Source organism: Pezoporus occidentalis, unplaced genomic scaffold, assembly GCF_034315485.1.
Source record: "Pezoporus occidentalis ecotype Australia unplaced genomic scaffold, CSIRO_AGI_Poc_V1 ctg41, whole genome shotgun sequence".
Taxonomy (NCBI): domain Eukaryota; kingdom Metazoa; phylum Chordata; class Aves; order Psittaciformes; family Psittacidae; genus Pezoporus; species Pezoporus occidentalis.
This window is the reverse complement of record NW_026915736.1, coordinates 1,639,484-1,656,315: the sequence shown is the minus strand read 5'-3', so window position 1 is coordinate 1,656,315 and position 16,832 is coordinate 1,639,484. Positions and strand designations below refer to the sequence as shown.

The following is a 16,832-nucleotide window of genomic DNA, read 5'->3' as shown; positions in this document are numbered from 1 at the left end:
TATCCCCAATGTGAGCCTGAGTGTCTGCAGTCTCACTCATCTTGTGACTCTCCAGCCCAAGACATATTTCTAGGCTTAGTGCATTTGTTGAGGAGAACCAGGACCATGCCAAATTTTATGTTCTGATAGAAAAATGGAGGACTGGTGTCAGTAGACTTTCCCTCAAATTTTCAGCCTGAAACACATTCCTATTTGATTGCCTACATTAACATGAGGGATCCCAGAAATAGGCTGTCAGAGCATAATCAGCATGACAGTCATCAGTGGAGCCAAAAATCCTGTGCTTCATTTTGGCCTCAGGTCCAGAAAAGAAGCTGCAGAATCAGGATCACTACACAGCATTTGAAAACCTGGGAGAGTTAAATTGATATTGGTACACGAAGACTCAAGTCTTTTTCTTTGACAAGGACGTTATGCTGTATTGTCCAGACCAAAAGGCTAAGTAGGGTCCGAAGGCATACTGACAACCACAAGTAGGTTTTTACACCTTCTGTAAGGAGCGTGGAGAGCTGCCCTTCTGGATGTAATGAAACAGTCTCCCTGTTCCAAGTTGCCCCTAACCCTGTGCTAGTGCTTTATGCTGGCTCTGCCATCTCTAGGCCAGAGGCTGCAGAATCAGGAGGGTTTCATTCTGGGCTCATGGGAAGATCTCAAGGCTTGCTGACAATTGACAGGAATAAACATCAATTGCTGGAGCTCAGCCCTGACTGCAAGGCCAGAGGGCAGAATTAAGACCATTTTCACACAACTGGGTTTGCCACTGTCTTACTCCATTATCACTCATTATCGCAGGTATGGAGGACCCAAAGGTGAACTAGTGCTTTCCAGGCCACATTGCCCCAGTCTTTCAGCAAACTTTTACTCCAACCTTAACTATAGACCATCTCCAGCCCAGACTATACAAAACTCTATCTCTACTGGTTGGTAGCCAAGTTTATTAGAGCAGTGCAGGCTCAGCAAGATAACTGCAGAAGAAGGGAGGATGTAAAGAGGTTTGATCTGGAGAGTAGAAAAGTACCAGTGAGGGGAAGAAGCCAGGGAGCTAATGTGCTCAGTATTTCCCAGACATTATCAGCAAGCCTAGACACCACCAGTAGGAACAAAAAGGAAAGTAAGATTTGGTCAAGGACATGTGTGAAAGGGAAGCCTGAGGGATAAGAGGACTAAGAGTAACAGAAAAAGCAGAAGCAGGTTGATTTATTTATTTTTTGCTTTAAAGGAAGGGGGCAAGAGGAAGGGCAAGAACCAGGACTGTATCTGTCACTCGTCTCTCCCCGCCCACTCTGAGAAGCATCAAAAGAGATCTGGAAAGAGAGAGGGAAAAAACGACTGTCAGATATTACTGTTCCAGCCACTGAGTCATGGCAGGAAACTACTGGTACTGTAAACTACTACGATAAGGTCAGGGACTACTTGAGTTTTACCAAGGCTCACTGCAATAGGAACAAATATTCAGTGGTGAGGATTTGTTTCTTTCATAACTTCTGGTGTTACCATAGAACCATTTCACCAAGGGTGTTCACAAAAAGCTGTCTTTATTTTACCATGTCACATGAGTGCAGATGATTCTCTTCCCTCGCTTTCTGCATCTTTGCTTTTATTGCAGCAGATGCTTATTAAGAGAAGGACATGGAGAAAGAGTAGAAAAAGCCACCAGTCTTTGAGGTGCTACTGGACGCTTGGGCTATTCCAACTCTTATAATTGCTGTGCCACAGAAAAATCATTTTATTACAATCTTCTTATCCTTCCATCAAACTAGTCACTGATCATTGTCACCAATCATGCAGCCTTTTTGGACACAATCACTACTCTCTTTTCAGCACAATACAGGTGCAATGGATGGAATTACTTCCATCAGGATTAATACAATCATCCTAATTCTCAGAGGACCACAGCAAATAAAAAAAGCAGTAATTTACTATTGTGGGCAGGGCTCAGCAGCCTCCTGCCAGCACCCTGGGAGAGCACCCTTACACTCCCTACCCTTCTAAGACCCAGCAGCCCAGACAGAAAGGCTCAGCCATGTTTTTGGTATTCTTATTCCCCATCAAGAGCTGACCAGGATTCCCAGCTGCCAGGGCAGACACACATGCTGGCCATCCACGTGAATTACATTTTGCAATTCATTAGCCTGTTTGTAAAGCTAAGATGCCACCTAGCCCTGAATTGCTAAAGCAAGGGAAACAGCAGACACTGGGGATTCAGAGACAATGGGGGAAGCAGCAATACAGCATCAGACATGGATTCATGGCGAATTACTGACTGTGTGATACTATTTGTTAATTAAAGTTTTTAATGACACATTCCAGTTTTGCTCCTGTTACCTAGGCATACACAATAAAGCTTTGCAGCCACCCATCACAGTGGATACAGATAGGAGGCTTTTATCCCACTGCATGGGTTAAGGCATAATGGGATGATTGTGTGCATCTGCTACGGTAACCCACTATGCAACCCACTAAGCAACTTCCCAAGTTGCTCATCTTAAACTAATTGCTTCCATAAATCCTGAGGGTCTCAACCCAGCTCATCTGAGTCACAGCAGGAGGCATTTAATCCAGTGATACATGGAACAAGGGGATACAGGTAAGTTGTAGGGCAACATCCTGCACAGTCCTGTAAATAAACTGGGAAGTCATGGCTGGAGGCAATGCATCTCATGGCAAGCTATGGGTAAGCACAAACACAGGCACCTACGGTTGATAGAAGCACTGAAGAACCTCAAGTGTGGAATCCCTCCACCTTTTCCTTACAGTAGCTTTAGAGGCTGCTTAATAGCTTTGCTGTTTTAACAAATAAAATAATTTGTGACATTATAGAAACTAGCCAGATGCTATATGTAGTGTATCACCATAACATAGCATGGCTGAACTTCAGAACATTTCTTGTCAAAGTTCACTGACCAAAAAGAAGCAACTCTATTCCCTTCTTTTCTAGGTTTACAGGTGCTGATGAATTTGATGACAGGATGATGATTTCCAGCGAGCAATATTGTTTCAGTTTCCACACCAAAAGCAGCCATGGAAAAGGGCAAAGAATATAATGAGTCACTATCACAGGGTGGAGACTAATTAGCAGCAGATTAGGAGCAAGCAGTGGTTTAAACCCAGTCAGGCAACTTGTTCACTCACTTCCCCCCCCTTCTTGCCCTCCCCATACTCCCAGAGGGACAGAGAGGAGAATCGAAAAGAATGCAACTCCCATGGGTTGAGATAAGAGCAGTTTAGTAACTAAGGTATAACACAGATCACTACTGCTACCACCAATAATAATAATGATAAAGGAAATAACAAGGGAAGAGAATACAACACCTCAGCACCAGCTGACCGATAACTTGCCCCCCCCAGCCCGACCAAGCACTGACCCATACCTCCTCCAACCCTGCAAACTCCCAGCCCTTCCGGCTAACTCCCAGTTACATCCTGGGCATGACGTGCTGTGGTATGGAATACCTCTTTGGTCAGTTTGGGTCAGGTGTCCTGTCTCTGCTTCCTCCTGGCTTCCCCTCCTCCCTGGCAGAGCAGGAGGCTCACAAAGTCCTTGGCCAAACCAAAACATCATTGTTATCAGCTCTGTTCCCAAGCTGAAAGTCAAAACACAGCACTGCACCAGCTACCATGAAGGAGAGAAATGACTGCTACTGCTGAACCCAGGACAAGTGGTCTCTGGAAGAAGGTGCTTTCATGAGCAGAGCATGATCTTACTCATCGCCTGTCTTGATCAATCTTGATCAACTGCAGAGGTTTCTGTGAAACAAATGCTAAGACCGCCTCACTGTCACCAAGTGGAAAAAAAATCCAAAAAATAAACAGCTTTGGTACATATTTTTGTTTGCTTTAGAAGAAGTGCGTCTTTTGGGGGCCTTCCCTGTTCTTTCAGCAAGAAGTTTAGCCTGGCAGGGAGAAAGGCCCCCATAGTAACCAAACGCTCACTGTACAGCAAGAGTCCTTATCAGTCAGTGCTTCCATCAGCTCTCCCATTTCACTAAGGACAGATAACAAAATATGAAGAATATGAGAATAGCACAATCCTTTGCCTCAATCGATTCAAATGAGGGTCATTTCAGCAATCGCTTCTTTCAAGACATGCTATTTCCCGTAGTGATTTCATGCAACCAGCAAACTGATAGCAGCTACCTTTCCACTGGGTCAAAACCACTACAAAAACATTTTATCTAATTAGTTATCACATTACCCCATCAACAAGGTGAATTTTATTCCTTGTGTAAGAAACCTGTCATTGTTCTGTTTTTATCAGAAAAGTATACCACTGAAAGATTAATTCTTGTCTTATAAATGATTTAGCTCATTTTTCTAGGAATATGTTGGGAAATGCTGGCAAAACTAAGATTTTAATATGGGTCTCCTAGTGCTCCTGATTATTCTTAATGTCATTTGCTGGATTGCCTCCTGGTAAAATTTTTCTTCTAAAAAAATCTGTTGCTTACTTAGGGAAGCTTAAATGTGCAAAAGCCCAAGAATTGATTTGTTTATTTTTAACTAAAGTAGCAAGTGCATTTTTTAGGACCTGATGTATCCCATTCATATTGAGAAGGGCTTTGGCAATTAGCATTTATCTTTAGTTTTGCAGGTCTGATAGAAGCCATTGACTTTATAATGGGCCTCCATTCCTCAAGATATAACCAGAAGTGGGGAGTGGAGCTCCTCCTGCCACACTCTGCTCTCAGCTCAGCTGGGACTGCAGCAGGTCAGTCAGGATGCCCTATGAACCAAGAGAAATTGAGCTATCTGTTGAGCACAGATCTCTTTGCTGGTACATATGCCTCTGCACAGCTCCCTCATCCAACATGGGCTGGGAGGAACTCTTTCCTGAGATAAGAGACCCTTCTTGAGCACCACTGCTTTAAACAAATACAATGAAGATGGGAAAAGGCATGGCCTGTAAATTTTTTTGAAGGATTTTAACAATCACATCATTATTTGTTGACCAGGAGTTTGAAGCAAAGGCAATGGACACCACTCACTCACCCACCCAGCTGAGGACTGAAGCATGCCATCAATGTGACACAATGACAAGGCCTTCTGGCTCTTTCTTGCCTTACTGGCCTGTCATTACAGCATTTCCCCAAGGCAGCAAGGACTCTGGCATTCCCATAAATCCCCCTCTCCTAGGTAACAAGCTGACTGACTCTCCATTTCCTACATTTCTTTTTTTTTCTCATTCATTCTTCACTGCATAACTGGTAATTCCATCCACCACATTTTCTATCTCTGCAGATCAACAATTTTTAAGCCAAAGGGATTTAGGAACTTAAAACTCCCCGCAGCAGTGGTTGAGCAGGCTTTTGCCAAACCCAGCCAGGCTAGGAGAGGCACAGAAAGCACTTGCTTTGACCTACCACAGCCTGAATGATGCCCGTGAGTGCTCGCATAAGATGAGAAGGTGTGTGGCAATCTGTGGCAGGATGGAAATAGCAATGAGTGGAGACAGATCCCTTGCTTTATTTTGAAAATACCATTTACAGTCAGTTAAACATGTTTCCTCCATGCATGGAAGCAGGCCCTCAGTTTTATACCCCTCCTCAGCCTGAAACGATATGTCAGCAACAGCACCCCTCAGCAGCGGCACAAGTGTGAGGCAGCAGTCCCGTACGTAGGACATGTCTCACTGAGGCAGCCCTTGTCCCTCTCCTCAGAAGGCACAGCTGGTAAGGAGTACCCAAGAGCTGACCTTGCTGCATCAGGAGACCTGCCGCCTATCTGAAGGCAGAATTTCACACCATGTCCAGTGTTGTATGATGACTGCACAAATGTCCCCACTGGTGTCCTCAGCCTCATGTCTGGGGCATGAAATCTGTCAGCTAACTCCCAAACATCACCTCAGACAAAGGACACATCCTCACAGTCTCAAAGCTCATTCCACTCTTGTGACAGCTGCCGAAATTACTATAGAGAAAACCAGTTCAGTACTGAGAAAGTACCACAATGTGAAAGACACTTTCTCTCTCTACAGTTCATCATCAGAAACAGAGATGTAAGAAAGCAGGTGGCTTTCTTGGGTCTCACAATGACCTCCACAGCTCATCACTGCTAGCCAAGCTGCTGCCCAAGTGAACTACTTGCTGATCTTCTGCACAATAGCTCTATAAGCCTCAAACCAATGGATACGATTCACATAGATATATGAATTTCAATTATGTATAAGAAACCAAATTCATTACACCTTAAAGCATGGCAGTGTTAAAGTTTTCAGGCTTTTCCCCATCTTTTGCTGGCAAGACCACTGTGTTTTCTCATACAAGTGTGGAAATTTTCCTAAATAGTATCAGAGGGAAAAAGTATGCGCATCTCTCTCTGTAGGCTGCCCGAATTGCCAAGCTTGCAGTGAGTGATGCAGGAGCTAGGGAGTAGCTAAGATAATTGAGCCTGTGCCTGTTCAGTGGGAGGCACGAGGATCTCCTCTCAAGGTGTCAGCAGATGGCTGTGTGCTGAAGGTATTTCTGTAGTGACACCCATGGAAAACAGCTGGCAGAAACCTAGGACAAGAGCCAGTTGCCTGCACAAGTCGTACAACACAATTTAGCCACTTCTGGGCATCTACAATGCCTGCATAAGGCTGAGACCATGACACAGGACACTTGGGAGGACATTGCTCCTCTGCAACAATAGCTGAAGTTCAGGCACCACCTGTGTGGGCATCTGAAATGACACTGTCCTCTGCATTTATGCACCTGAACCATTCCTCCGCAAACATAGCTAAAAGCAACTAGGAAAGCTGGTAACCACAAGAACTCAAGCTCCTTCAAGTTCTCTCCTGTCTGCACTGTTAAAACTCAGGTTTAGGGTCTGACATGTGAATATCACAATCTGATAACAATTACCAAGAAAATACCAACCTAAAGGACAGTGACACACCCTCCCTCTGTTTACAAATGTCATGGTCATATGAGATACTAGTCAAACACATCAGCAGACTAAAAATAAACCACAATAGGATATGTTAATAAATATTTATTTCAAAACAGTATAGCTTTTTACATGACTAATGTTAATGTGATTTCAGGCTGAGAAGAAAACAGTTAGTGTTGATTGCATGCTAACTGCATTCAGAGGAGCAAAAAACATCAATCCTGGCATTTTATTCTCCCATTAGAAAATGTTACTAGGTATATCAAACAGTTAATGCCATTATTGTTTCTAATACACCAGTGAGTACTAGTGCAGGACACAACTATAAGGCCCACATGTGTCAGCTTGGAAGAAGAGCAGCCATTTACAAGCAACAGGGCTCATACTTTTAGTACCTTGTGGGCTGGTTTCATGCACCAGCCAACAGAAGCCATATCATAGAGAGGTAAGAAAATGTCTGCCCAGACCTCTAAGAGAATTTTATTCCCAGTTAGATCACCATCAAACCATTTTCACAATAGCATCTGCCACTGAAGCACCGCTACTTAGTCAGTCCCCCTTTCAGCAAGGGAGGAAGATGTGACAGCAAAGATGGAATTCTTTTACAAAATGGCCAAAAAGTCCCGATAAGGATTGCAGCACTTTGTGGCCTACACCATGCTTGTCACACGGCAGGGAGAGGGGATCTACATATCATGGCATGTTGCAATAGCTGAGGAAATGTCTTTCTCTTCTTGCTTCCTCTCCACCCTTGTTCACGCAGTTAAGGTAACATGGGAAAGTAGCTGTAGCTTTTAGGATACCACATATGGGGAGCCAGGATAGCAGTGGCATTGCTCCTTCACTGTGTTCTATAGCCCCAGTTGCTGTTTGGTTACTTTAATGTTTCCTCTGTAAGTATCACTTCTCTAGCCATTGTGAGTAGCATAAAGCAAATTCATGAAAGGTCTTGAATGCTTTGGATAGTATTGTAACAGGCGCCATGCAACAGACAATGCAGTCAAGGATCTACTGAAGCAAATGGTTCTGCCTTGAGAGAAGACGGGAAGAATTGGGAAAAGTGACTTAACTTGTGGAGAGGGATTCATAACTTTGTGAAAGTCTATGGACTGATTATTCCAACACTTCAATGAAGTTTACCACTCTGCACACTACAACCTCCAAGCGGAAAAGCAGGGCTCTTCCAGGGATGAGTTTAACAGGCTGAAATGTCCATAGAGTCTGCATTTGGTCTTACAGAGATGTCAGGACAGATAGAGCCCAACTGCCTAAGATTTGAGCAACTTTCTTGGAATTGTCCATTATTCTTCCAAGAATATGGAGAGGGAAAAGGAGGTTGCATGGTTGGGTATTACTGCAGTTCCTCAGTGAGGACAGAAGCATGTGGCATGGGAGGCTTAGAGAGAGTTCTCTGAAAAGAAAAAGCAGTGTGTTTCAACTGAGACACCCACCTTCTGCTCTAGGATGATGTACTGACAATGCCAGAGTGCAACAGGCTGCTCTGCTGGTTCCCTGAAGGCAGGAAAGCCTGGCTGTGGATAGCAGATGTTCCATCTCCTCTCTTCCACCTCCTTCCAAACAAAGCAGGGCCTACAGCACTGAAGGGGACTGCTGCTTGTAGCAATAACCCACCTGCTATGATAGCCTCATCTATCTGAAGACCCATAGAGCATTACTTAGGCTACATGCCCACCACAGCATCTGCCCACTCCTTATACTACAAGGGCACTAGAAACACCAAGCATACTGGTCCAAAAGCGATTTTCATTCTATCTCAAACTGCAACAATGCCAGCAAAATGTCCACCCTCCTAAATGCACTCAGATCAGCAGTTAACCAAAAACACTTGGAATCTGAAGGGCCAGCAAGGAAACAGGGTATCAATTCTGACAACCTGCATTTTAGCAGTCAGAGATAAAAGGAAGGTTATAGAAAGAAAGTGAAACACTTCAGCATACATACTTATTTTGGGGACAGGGGAGCAGTCAACAGAGAGTTTGTGGGTCAGGGTTAAAGGAAGAACAGCAATGGGAAACATTACTGTGGGGATCTGTTACAGACTGCCTGATCAAGAGGAATCTGTGGATGAAGCACTCTGCAGACAGACAGGAACAGCCTCATGCTCGCAGGCCCTTGTTCTCATGGAGAACTTCAACCACCCTGGTATCTGTTGAAGGGATGGTACGGCCCAGCACAAGCAATCCAGGAGGTTCCTCGATTGTGTGGAAGACAACTTTCTTCTGCAATAGAGGAGCCAACAAGGAGAGGTGCCATGCTTGACCTCGTGCTCACCAACAGGGAAGGGCTTGTTGGAAATGTGACGCTCCAGGGCAGCCTTGGTTGCAGCGATCATAAGATGCTCGAATTTGAGATCCTCAGGACAGTGAGAAGAGCGTGCAGCAAGCTCACTGCCCTGGACTTCAAGAGAGCAGACTTTGGCCTCTTCAGGAACCTGCTTAGTAAGGTTCCATAGGATACAGCCCTAGAGGGCAAGGGGCCCAAGACTGTTGTTTGGCATTCAAGGATCACCTGCTACAAGCTCAGGAGTGTTGCATCCCAGCGAGGAGGAAGTGCAGCAGGAGGGCCAGGAGACCTCCTTGGGTAGATAAGGAGCTGCTGAGGAAACTTTGAAGGAAAACGAGGCTTATGAAAGGTGGAAGCAAGGAAAGGCGGCCTGGGGAGAATACAGTGATGCTGTCCGGGAAGCTAGCTTAGGAAAGCTAAAGCCCAGTTAGAACTAAACTTGGCTAGGGATGTTAAGGATGACAGGAAGGGATTCTATAGGTATGTAGCGAATAAAAGACAGACTAGGGACAACACAGGCGCCCTCTGGAAGCTATCAGGAGAACTGGCTACCCTGGATTTGGAGAAGGCTGAGGTTCTTAATGACTTCTTTGCCTCGGTCTTCACTGGCAAAGGCTCTGATCACACCACCCAAGTCTTGGAAGGCAGACACAGGGACTGTGAGAATGAAGACCTTGCGCCCACTGTAGGAGAGGATCTGGTTTGAGATCATCTTAAGAACCTGAAGGTGCACAAGTCCATGGGTCCTGATGAAATCCATCCGTGGGTCCTGAAGGAGCTGGCAAATGAAGTTGCTAAGCCACTGTCCATCATATTTGAAAAAACATGGCAGTCAGGTGAAGTTCCTGACGACTGGAAAAAGGGAAATATAACCCCCATTTTCAAGAAGGGGAAAATGGATGACCCGCGGAATTACAGACCAGTCAGTCTCACCTCTGTGCCTGGCAAAATCTTGGAGCGGATTCTCCTGGAAGGCATGCTAAGGCACATGAAAATCAACAAGGTGCTTGGTGACAGACAGCATGGCTTCACTAAGGGGAAATCCTGCCTGACCAATTTGGTGGCCTTCTATGATGGGGCTACAGAACTGATGGACAGGGGTAGAGCAGTTGATGTCATCTACCTGGACTTGTGTAAAGCATTCGACACTGTCCCGCATGACATCCTTGTCTCTAAATTGGAGAGACATCAATTTGATGGATGGACCACTCGATGGATAAAGAACTGGCTGGATGGCTGCACACGAAGAGTTGTGGTCAATGGCTCTATGTCCAGCTGGAGACCAGTAACGAGTGGTGTCCCTCAGGGATCAGTGTTGCGACCGGTCTTGTTTAACGTCTTTGTCGCTGACATGGACAGTGGGATTGAGTGTGCCCTCAGCAAGTTTGCCAATGACACCAAGCTGTGTGGTTCAGTTGATATGCTGGAGGGAAGGAATGCTATCCAGAGGGACCTCGACACGCTTGTGAGGTGGGCTGATGCCAACCTCATGAAGTTTAACCATGCCAAGTGCAAGGTCTTACACCTGGGTCGGAGCAATCCCAGGCACAGCTACAGGTTGGGCAGAGAAGAGATACAGAGCAGCCCTGTGGAGAAGAACTTGGGGGTGTTGGTTGATGAGAAAATGAACATGAGCCGGCTTCAGTGTGTGCTTGCAGCCCAGAAAGCCAACTGTATCCTGGGCTGCATCAAAAGGAGCATGACCAGCAGGTTGAAGGAGGTGATCCTGCCCCTTTACTCTGCTCTCGTGAGACCTCACCTGGAGTATTGTGTGCAGTTCTGGTGTCCTCAACATAAAAAGGACATGGAACTGTTGGAACAAGTCCAGAGAAGGGCCACGAGGATGATCAGGGGACTGGAGCACCTCCCGTATGAAGACAGGCTGAGGAAGTTGGGGCTGTTCAGCCTGGAGAAGAGAAGACTGCGTGGAGACCTCATAGCAGCCTTCCAGTATCTGAAGGGGGCCTATAGGGATGCTGGGGAGGGACTCTTCATTAGAGACTGTAGTGACAGGACAAGGGGTAAAGGGTTAAAACTCAAACAGGGGAAGTTTAGGTTGGATATAAGAAGGAAATTCTTTCCTGTTAGGGTGGTGAGGCACTAGAATAGTTTGCCCAGGGAGGTTGTGAATGCTCCATCCCTGGCAGTGTTCAAGGCCAGATTGGACGAGGCCTTGAGTGATACGGTTTAGTGTAAGGTGTCCCTGCCCACGGCAGGGGGGTTGGAACTAGATGATCTTAAGGTCCTTTCCAACCCTAATGATTCTATGATTCTATAATTCTAAGTCCAACCTGACTAACAACACAAGGGAAAAGGAAAGGGAAGACACAGTAAAAATGTCTTTCAGATCTAGCATTTCACAACTGTAATCCAGTTCTAGTGCTTTCCAGGCTGGCAGATCCACCTAACCCCATCTACCACAACTGCCTATCCAAGCCTCATCACATCTCCAAACACGAAGTCAGCTTTGTCCACTGAACCTGCAGAACACAGCCTATGCAAAAGACTGTATCTGAGCACAAAATGAAATTGAATTTACGTTCAAGGAATCAACACAAGAAGCAAGAACAAAAGGCTTCCACGCTTTGTGCTTTCCATAGTAACAGCTTAATTTATGAGCTTACCTGTAGCTGCCATACAGTTTGGAGTTCACTGAAGATTCATAGCTGTCCACACATTTCCATCACAGGGGTTCTGTTGTCTTCTTTCTGGGAGCAACAAAAGACAGAGGCCATTGGAGGACTTTATTGAACACACATTTCAGCCTTTTAATTAAAGAACAGGGGGAGAGAGCAGAACAAGAGGAAACAAAGCCAGACTTAAATCACTTAATAATATCTAAGGCCATGTGTCCACACCTTTGCACATGTAAGAGCAGTATAAAGATGCCATACTAACTGTAAATGGTGGCCAAATCAATAGTCTACATAGACCTACAATAGGCAAATTCTGAAGGAATTCTGAAGGAAGGTATACAATAGACCTACATAGGCAAATTCTGAAGGAACTGGGCTGCTTGGCCCAAATATCTTGTTGACCTGCTAAAACAGCTGATACTCAAGACCACAATGACATGAAAAATACTCTGATTTAATTTGGATTTAGCCTTGATAATAGGCTGATTTAATTTGGATTTGGCCTTGGTAACACCAAGCACCTTTAACACCAGCACCACAGGACATAAGAAAACTTACACAATTAAGCAAGCAATGAAACATATTCCTGTCTTTTTTTCTTTTTTTTTTTTTTTTTAAGTACCTTTTTTATGCTGGCATGAGAAGCCCTGAAATGGGTGTTCTTAGCATTTATTTTACATGGTTTTAAGCTTAGGATTTTCCTGCACTAAAAGTGGCAAGTCTTGTCCACTGAGGCTGCTGCAGACCACTGAGGAGCTAGTGATAGCAGAGTTTTGCAAGGCACAGCACCGTGCTCCAAGGCTGGAACTTACTGCCCAGTAGTCTCTCCAGAGACTACCATGGCCTTTCCAGGGCAGAAATTGACACCTATTTTGCTTATGTGCAAGTTTGGAAGTCTTTTTTCCACCCTTCTGCAAGTGAACTTACAATCAAAAACACAGTCTATGCTATTTTTATCTATATTCAACCCAGCACCTTTACATTAAGGTCCCTGTTAACAGAAGCATTGGTGAACACCACCTCATCCCAATGGTCTGCTTGAAGTGGCTGGGTGGGGAGCAACACTTCCTCAGCTCCTCCACAGGGCAGACATGGAAGGAGGACAGCCAAAAGCACATTAGGAGAACTGAATTTAGATCTTATTTAGACTTTAAAGCAAACATTTTCAGAAAGGAGAGCAGGGGAGAGTCACATCTACATACACTACCTGGCCACCAGCCACGCCAGTGCAACCATGCCCACAAGGCAAAGGCTTGCCTGACCATATCCACGCCATGCTCTAAGCCACGACAGTAACCCAGGAAAGCCACAGCCCAGCTGCCGCCTCCTCAGCCCCTCAGGGTAAGCGTGCCCTGCCCACAGCCCTGCCTGCTGAGAGGATCCTGTCACAGAGCAGGAGAGGTGGTGCCCCATGGCTGAAGGGCAGGAGGCCCAGAGCCTGCCCACTGTGGGGCTGATCTTCCCCTGGGCACCGGAAGTGGGCATGTGAAAAGGCAGAGCATTTTCCCCTAGAAGAGGAGCTAACTTGTCTGCACATGCCTGAGGGAGTAAAATAATCCCCGTGGTTACTGGGGAAGGGGCACTCGCCCCAAATACACAGGAGGGCTTGCTAGGAACATCTCAACCCCAGGTGAACACTGATGGGGTGGGAAATGTATGGGACTTGCAAAACATGAAGGTCTGGTCTCCCATGTGTGAGGCCCCTTTCCCTCCTGGCTGCTTGAACCATGGGGAAAAACAGGTCCATTTAAGATAAGCAGCAGCACTCAAGCTGTGATGGTGTTGCTGGTACGTCCCGTGTGGTACTACAGAGAACAGTGGCAAGAAAAGGGAATTGAAAGCCTTAGAGGGGCTCTGGAAAACCACCTTCTCCGCAGGCTGGCAGCTGGACAGGTGCTCACTCACCCTTGCACAATCACTTTCTGTAGCCAAAAGCACCCAGAAAGTGCAACAGGCAGTATACGGGGGTCAAGTGAGCATGGAGGTGTGAGGTCACCGGGCGGAGGAGGGAACCAAGACCTCTCCCCTTGTCCATAACCCCCTCAGACACATGGCTATACCCTATACTCCCTGCTAGCACTGGGTCACTGCTCAGAGCTTCCTCTCTGCAGGCTGACAGGGCCAGAGGCAATGGCCAGTCTTCTTTAGCGACATTCCCATCCCTAAGTAAGTTTTCACCATGGAGACCGCCTCTCTCTTTCATCTCTCATCCCAAGAGAAACGACATTGCGGGGCTCCAGTTCCTGCCTGTTAGCTCAAACCAAAAGGAATAACTATAAACTAAGAATAAATACTAATTAACCTGAATCTTTTTTCGTATCGTGATCTGAACCAGACGCTATATCTATCTTTAACGTAAGGCTGCTTTGAGATGCACCCTCTATCTGCAGCAGGCAAAAATAAGATTCTTGCTTTTGAGAAAGTTAATTGTGGGCCTCAACAAGTCACATTTCTTGGCAATACTTATCTTGAAATGCTGTGAACTCACAAGGGATTGAGAGGCCATATATTTTGAGTGCCTCCAATACAGCGAGTTTTGTGATCGAGGAGCATTTAATCCAGCAACTTTCCCACATCCTGCTGGAAAAAGAGGTGAGTTATTTCTCATAGTGGACAGTGGACAGCTTTTGAGGTGCGCACAAGTGTTGAATAAAGGCTGTCCCACAAAATTCAGTCAAAGGCTGCACAGAAGCACAGCTGAGATTTAGCCCCACCAGTGCAGGGGAGAGTGGGGTGGAAGGCATACACTATTCCCTGTTGAGCTGGTTAAAGTCTATATTTGGCTTTATATGGGTTCTAGTATCAGAGAGAGAAAAATAGAACAGGGTTAAAAATGAAGATTTATTTCCTCAAGTATTTCAATTTTTTTCAAAGCTGCTTTGTTTTGATTTTTTTTTTTTTGTTTGAAAGTAAACAGTGTACAGCTGTGAAGAGCTGAGCCAACAATAACAGTTACCTCTGCTCTCCTAGAAAAAAGCCCACAAGTCTAGGCTGAAGGAAAGAATGGCAGCACCATCACCCCAGGAGAGCCTGAACAGCTATTTGGTAGCCAAAACCACTGAGGATTAAGTATCATTCCACCTTCTTGGCAAGTCCAACTACCATCTATCTCCTCTCTGTCTTGCAAAGTGGCGGTGTTTCCTAAGGTAGTAAGGTATTAAGCATGCAGAGAAAACCTTATGGGACAACCAGAAGTTACTTCATTCTTGCCAAATCTGATGAGAATTATATACCAAAGTTTTTGAGAATCCTGCTAAATTTAATGACTAAATTTTTCTTAAGTCCTCTATTTAAGGTGTTGGCTGGCTGTAAATCTCCAAAGGTACCTAGTCAGCAGGAAGCACTAGCCAGAGTTTAAGCTACGTGAACAGAGTCCCAGGTGCTCATGTGTATTTTAGGCGCATAAACCAACCTTCAAAAGCCTGGTCAAGAGTCCTTTCCTTGAACTGAAAGCTCATATTCTTAGATGAGTCCCACAACCAAAACTCCCATTGTAACAAATGCACAGGCATCTCCTTTCCTGGATGTGGGTGGTTTTGATGCCTGTGCTAGTTATAAGAAGCAATGTCCTGGAGAATGTGAAATTTAGGAAGATGAGTAATGTACAAAGTGTGGAGGCAGTGAGAGATGATCCACATATTATGTGCTTTTATTTAATAATTTATAAATAAATATGTGCTTTCCCAAACTGCCCCTCAGCCTAGCAATTATATGTTGCCTGATTTCTTGTTAGTGCTGTTCTTTTAGAATAACAAACTGTTCCCAAAGCCTCACATACACAGCTAGACAATCAAAGTACTGTGTGCGATTTTCTACTTAGTTCATTCAGTTAGCTGCAAATAAAACAATACAACTAAAAGCCTTGTATGTTTCTCTGAAAAAATACAAAACTTTAGTTGTTATTATTAATATATACAACCTACAAGAAAGAGTAACAAAGCCCCTTTGTCTTCCCTGTTGTAGTAATTTTCTTATCCTTTTCTGTAGATGCCCTGGCAGTCATCAATATTTCTTTCAGTCACTGTTCTTCAAAAGACACACACTTTTCATTCAACTGCACAGAATGGAAAGGAATTCAGTGGGCCAGATTTCCTTGGTGATCAGACCCACTTTAGCCGCCCAGGGAGGACTCAAGGTGAAGATGCAGCAGTCTCATCAAGAAGAGAATTGAACCTATTTAGAAGGGAAGAGGTCAACATTTTAGCAGGCAGTAATGATATTTCTGTTCAGATTTTACCTAGATATTTTACCTAAATATTTCATATTTCTGGAAAAGCAGCATCTTCATGGCTACTGATATGTGCTCACCCACTTAATATAAATGGCATACCAAGTTTTAGTGGAACTATAGAGCCATTCCTTTTATGGTTTATGGGGCTTCACTAATGAAACCTGATGATAATCTAATCAATATTATACCAGTTCCACAGGTGGAAAAGAGAATAGAGGCTGTACCTTGCCCCACAAGAAAGTGATAAGCCGTCCTAAGAGAGCAGCTGTGACTATCTCCCATTCCACTAAGCTCCTCCAGTAACTGCACAGATTTCTATCAGCCAAGAGCACACTCAGAGTGTGCAGTGCTCAGCAGCATCATCCCTGCAGTCTGAGAATGCACTGTGTTTGTCCAAGTCTTACAACGTTTCCAGAGCTTTTATGAGAAGGGTACATGTCAACACTGTCCCAGGTAGAAGACTTGCTACTATTCGGTATGTTAATTCATTATTTCAGCTCTAATTTTTGACAGAGGCTTTGATTCAGCCTACTCCTGCAAGAGAATAACAAACTGCTGATTTGGATCTGCAGACTTAATTATTATCCCACCAACATAAATAAGAATTTCATTTAAGTTCAGTTCCTGAAGAAAAAATGATTGTGCCTACTTTGATAAGATGGTATGAAATCTATCCAAACATTTATCAAATTATGTGAAATCTTACTGAAAGAATATGTTCTGAGATTTTGTGAATAAAATCCCCCAGGAAGCAATAACACCAAAATGTATGTCAGAGCAGAGACTCACGA

General features: G+C 44.8%; 1 long non-coding RNA gene across 3 annotated transcripts in view; it reads right to left on the bottom strand.

Annotated features, from left to right (window-relative positions):
* The window catches only part of LOC134171609 (uncharacterized), a 103,474-nt gene that overhangs the window by 46,584 nt on the left and 40,058 nt on the right, over nt 1-16,832 (bottom strand). For all 3 annotated transcript variants that reach the window (XR_009967684.1, XR_009967683.1, XR_009967682.1), the window contains 2 exons: nt 15,734-15,983; nt 11,799-11,882 (listed from right to left, as the gene is read on the bottom strand). This is a non-coding gene — a long non-coding RNA (uncharacterized LOC134171609). The remainder of the gene's footprint in view (nt 1-11,798; nt 11,883-15,733; nt 15,984-16,832) is intronic.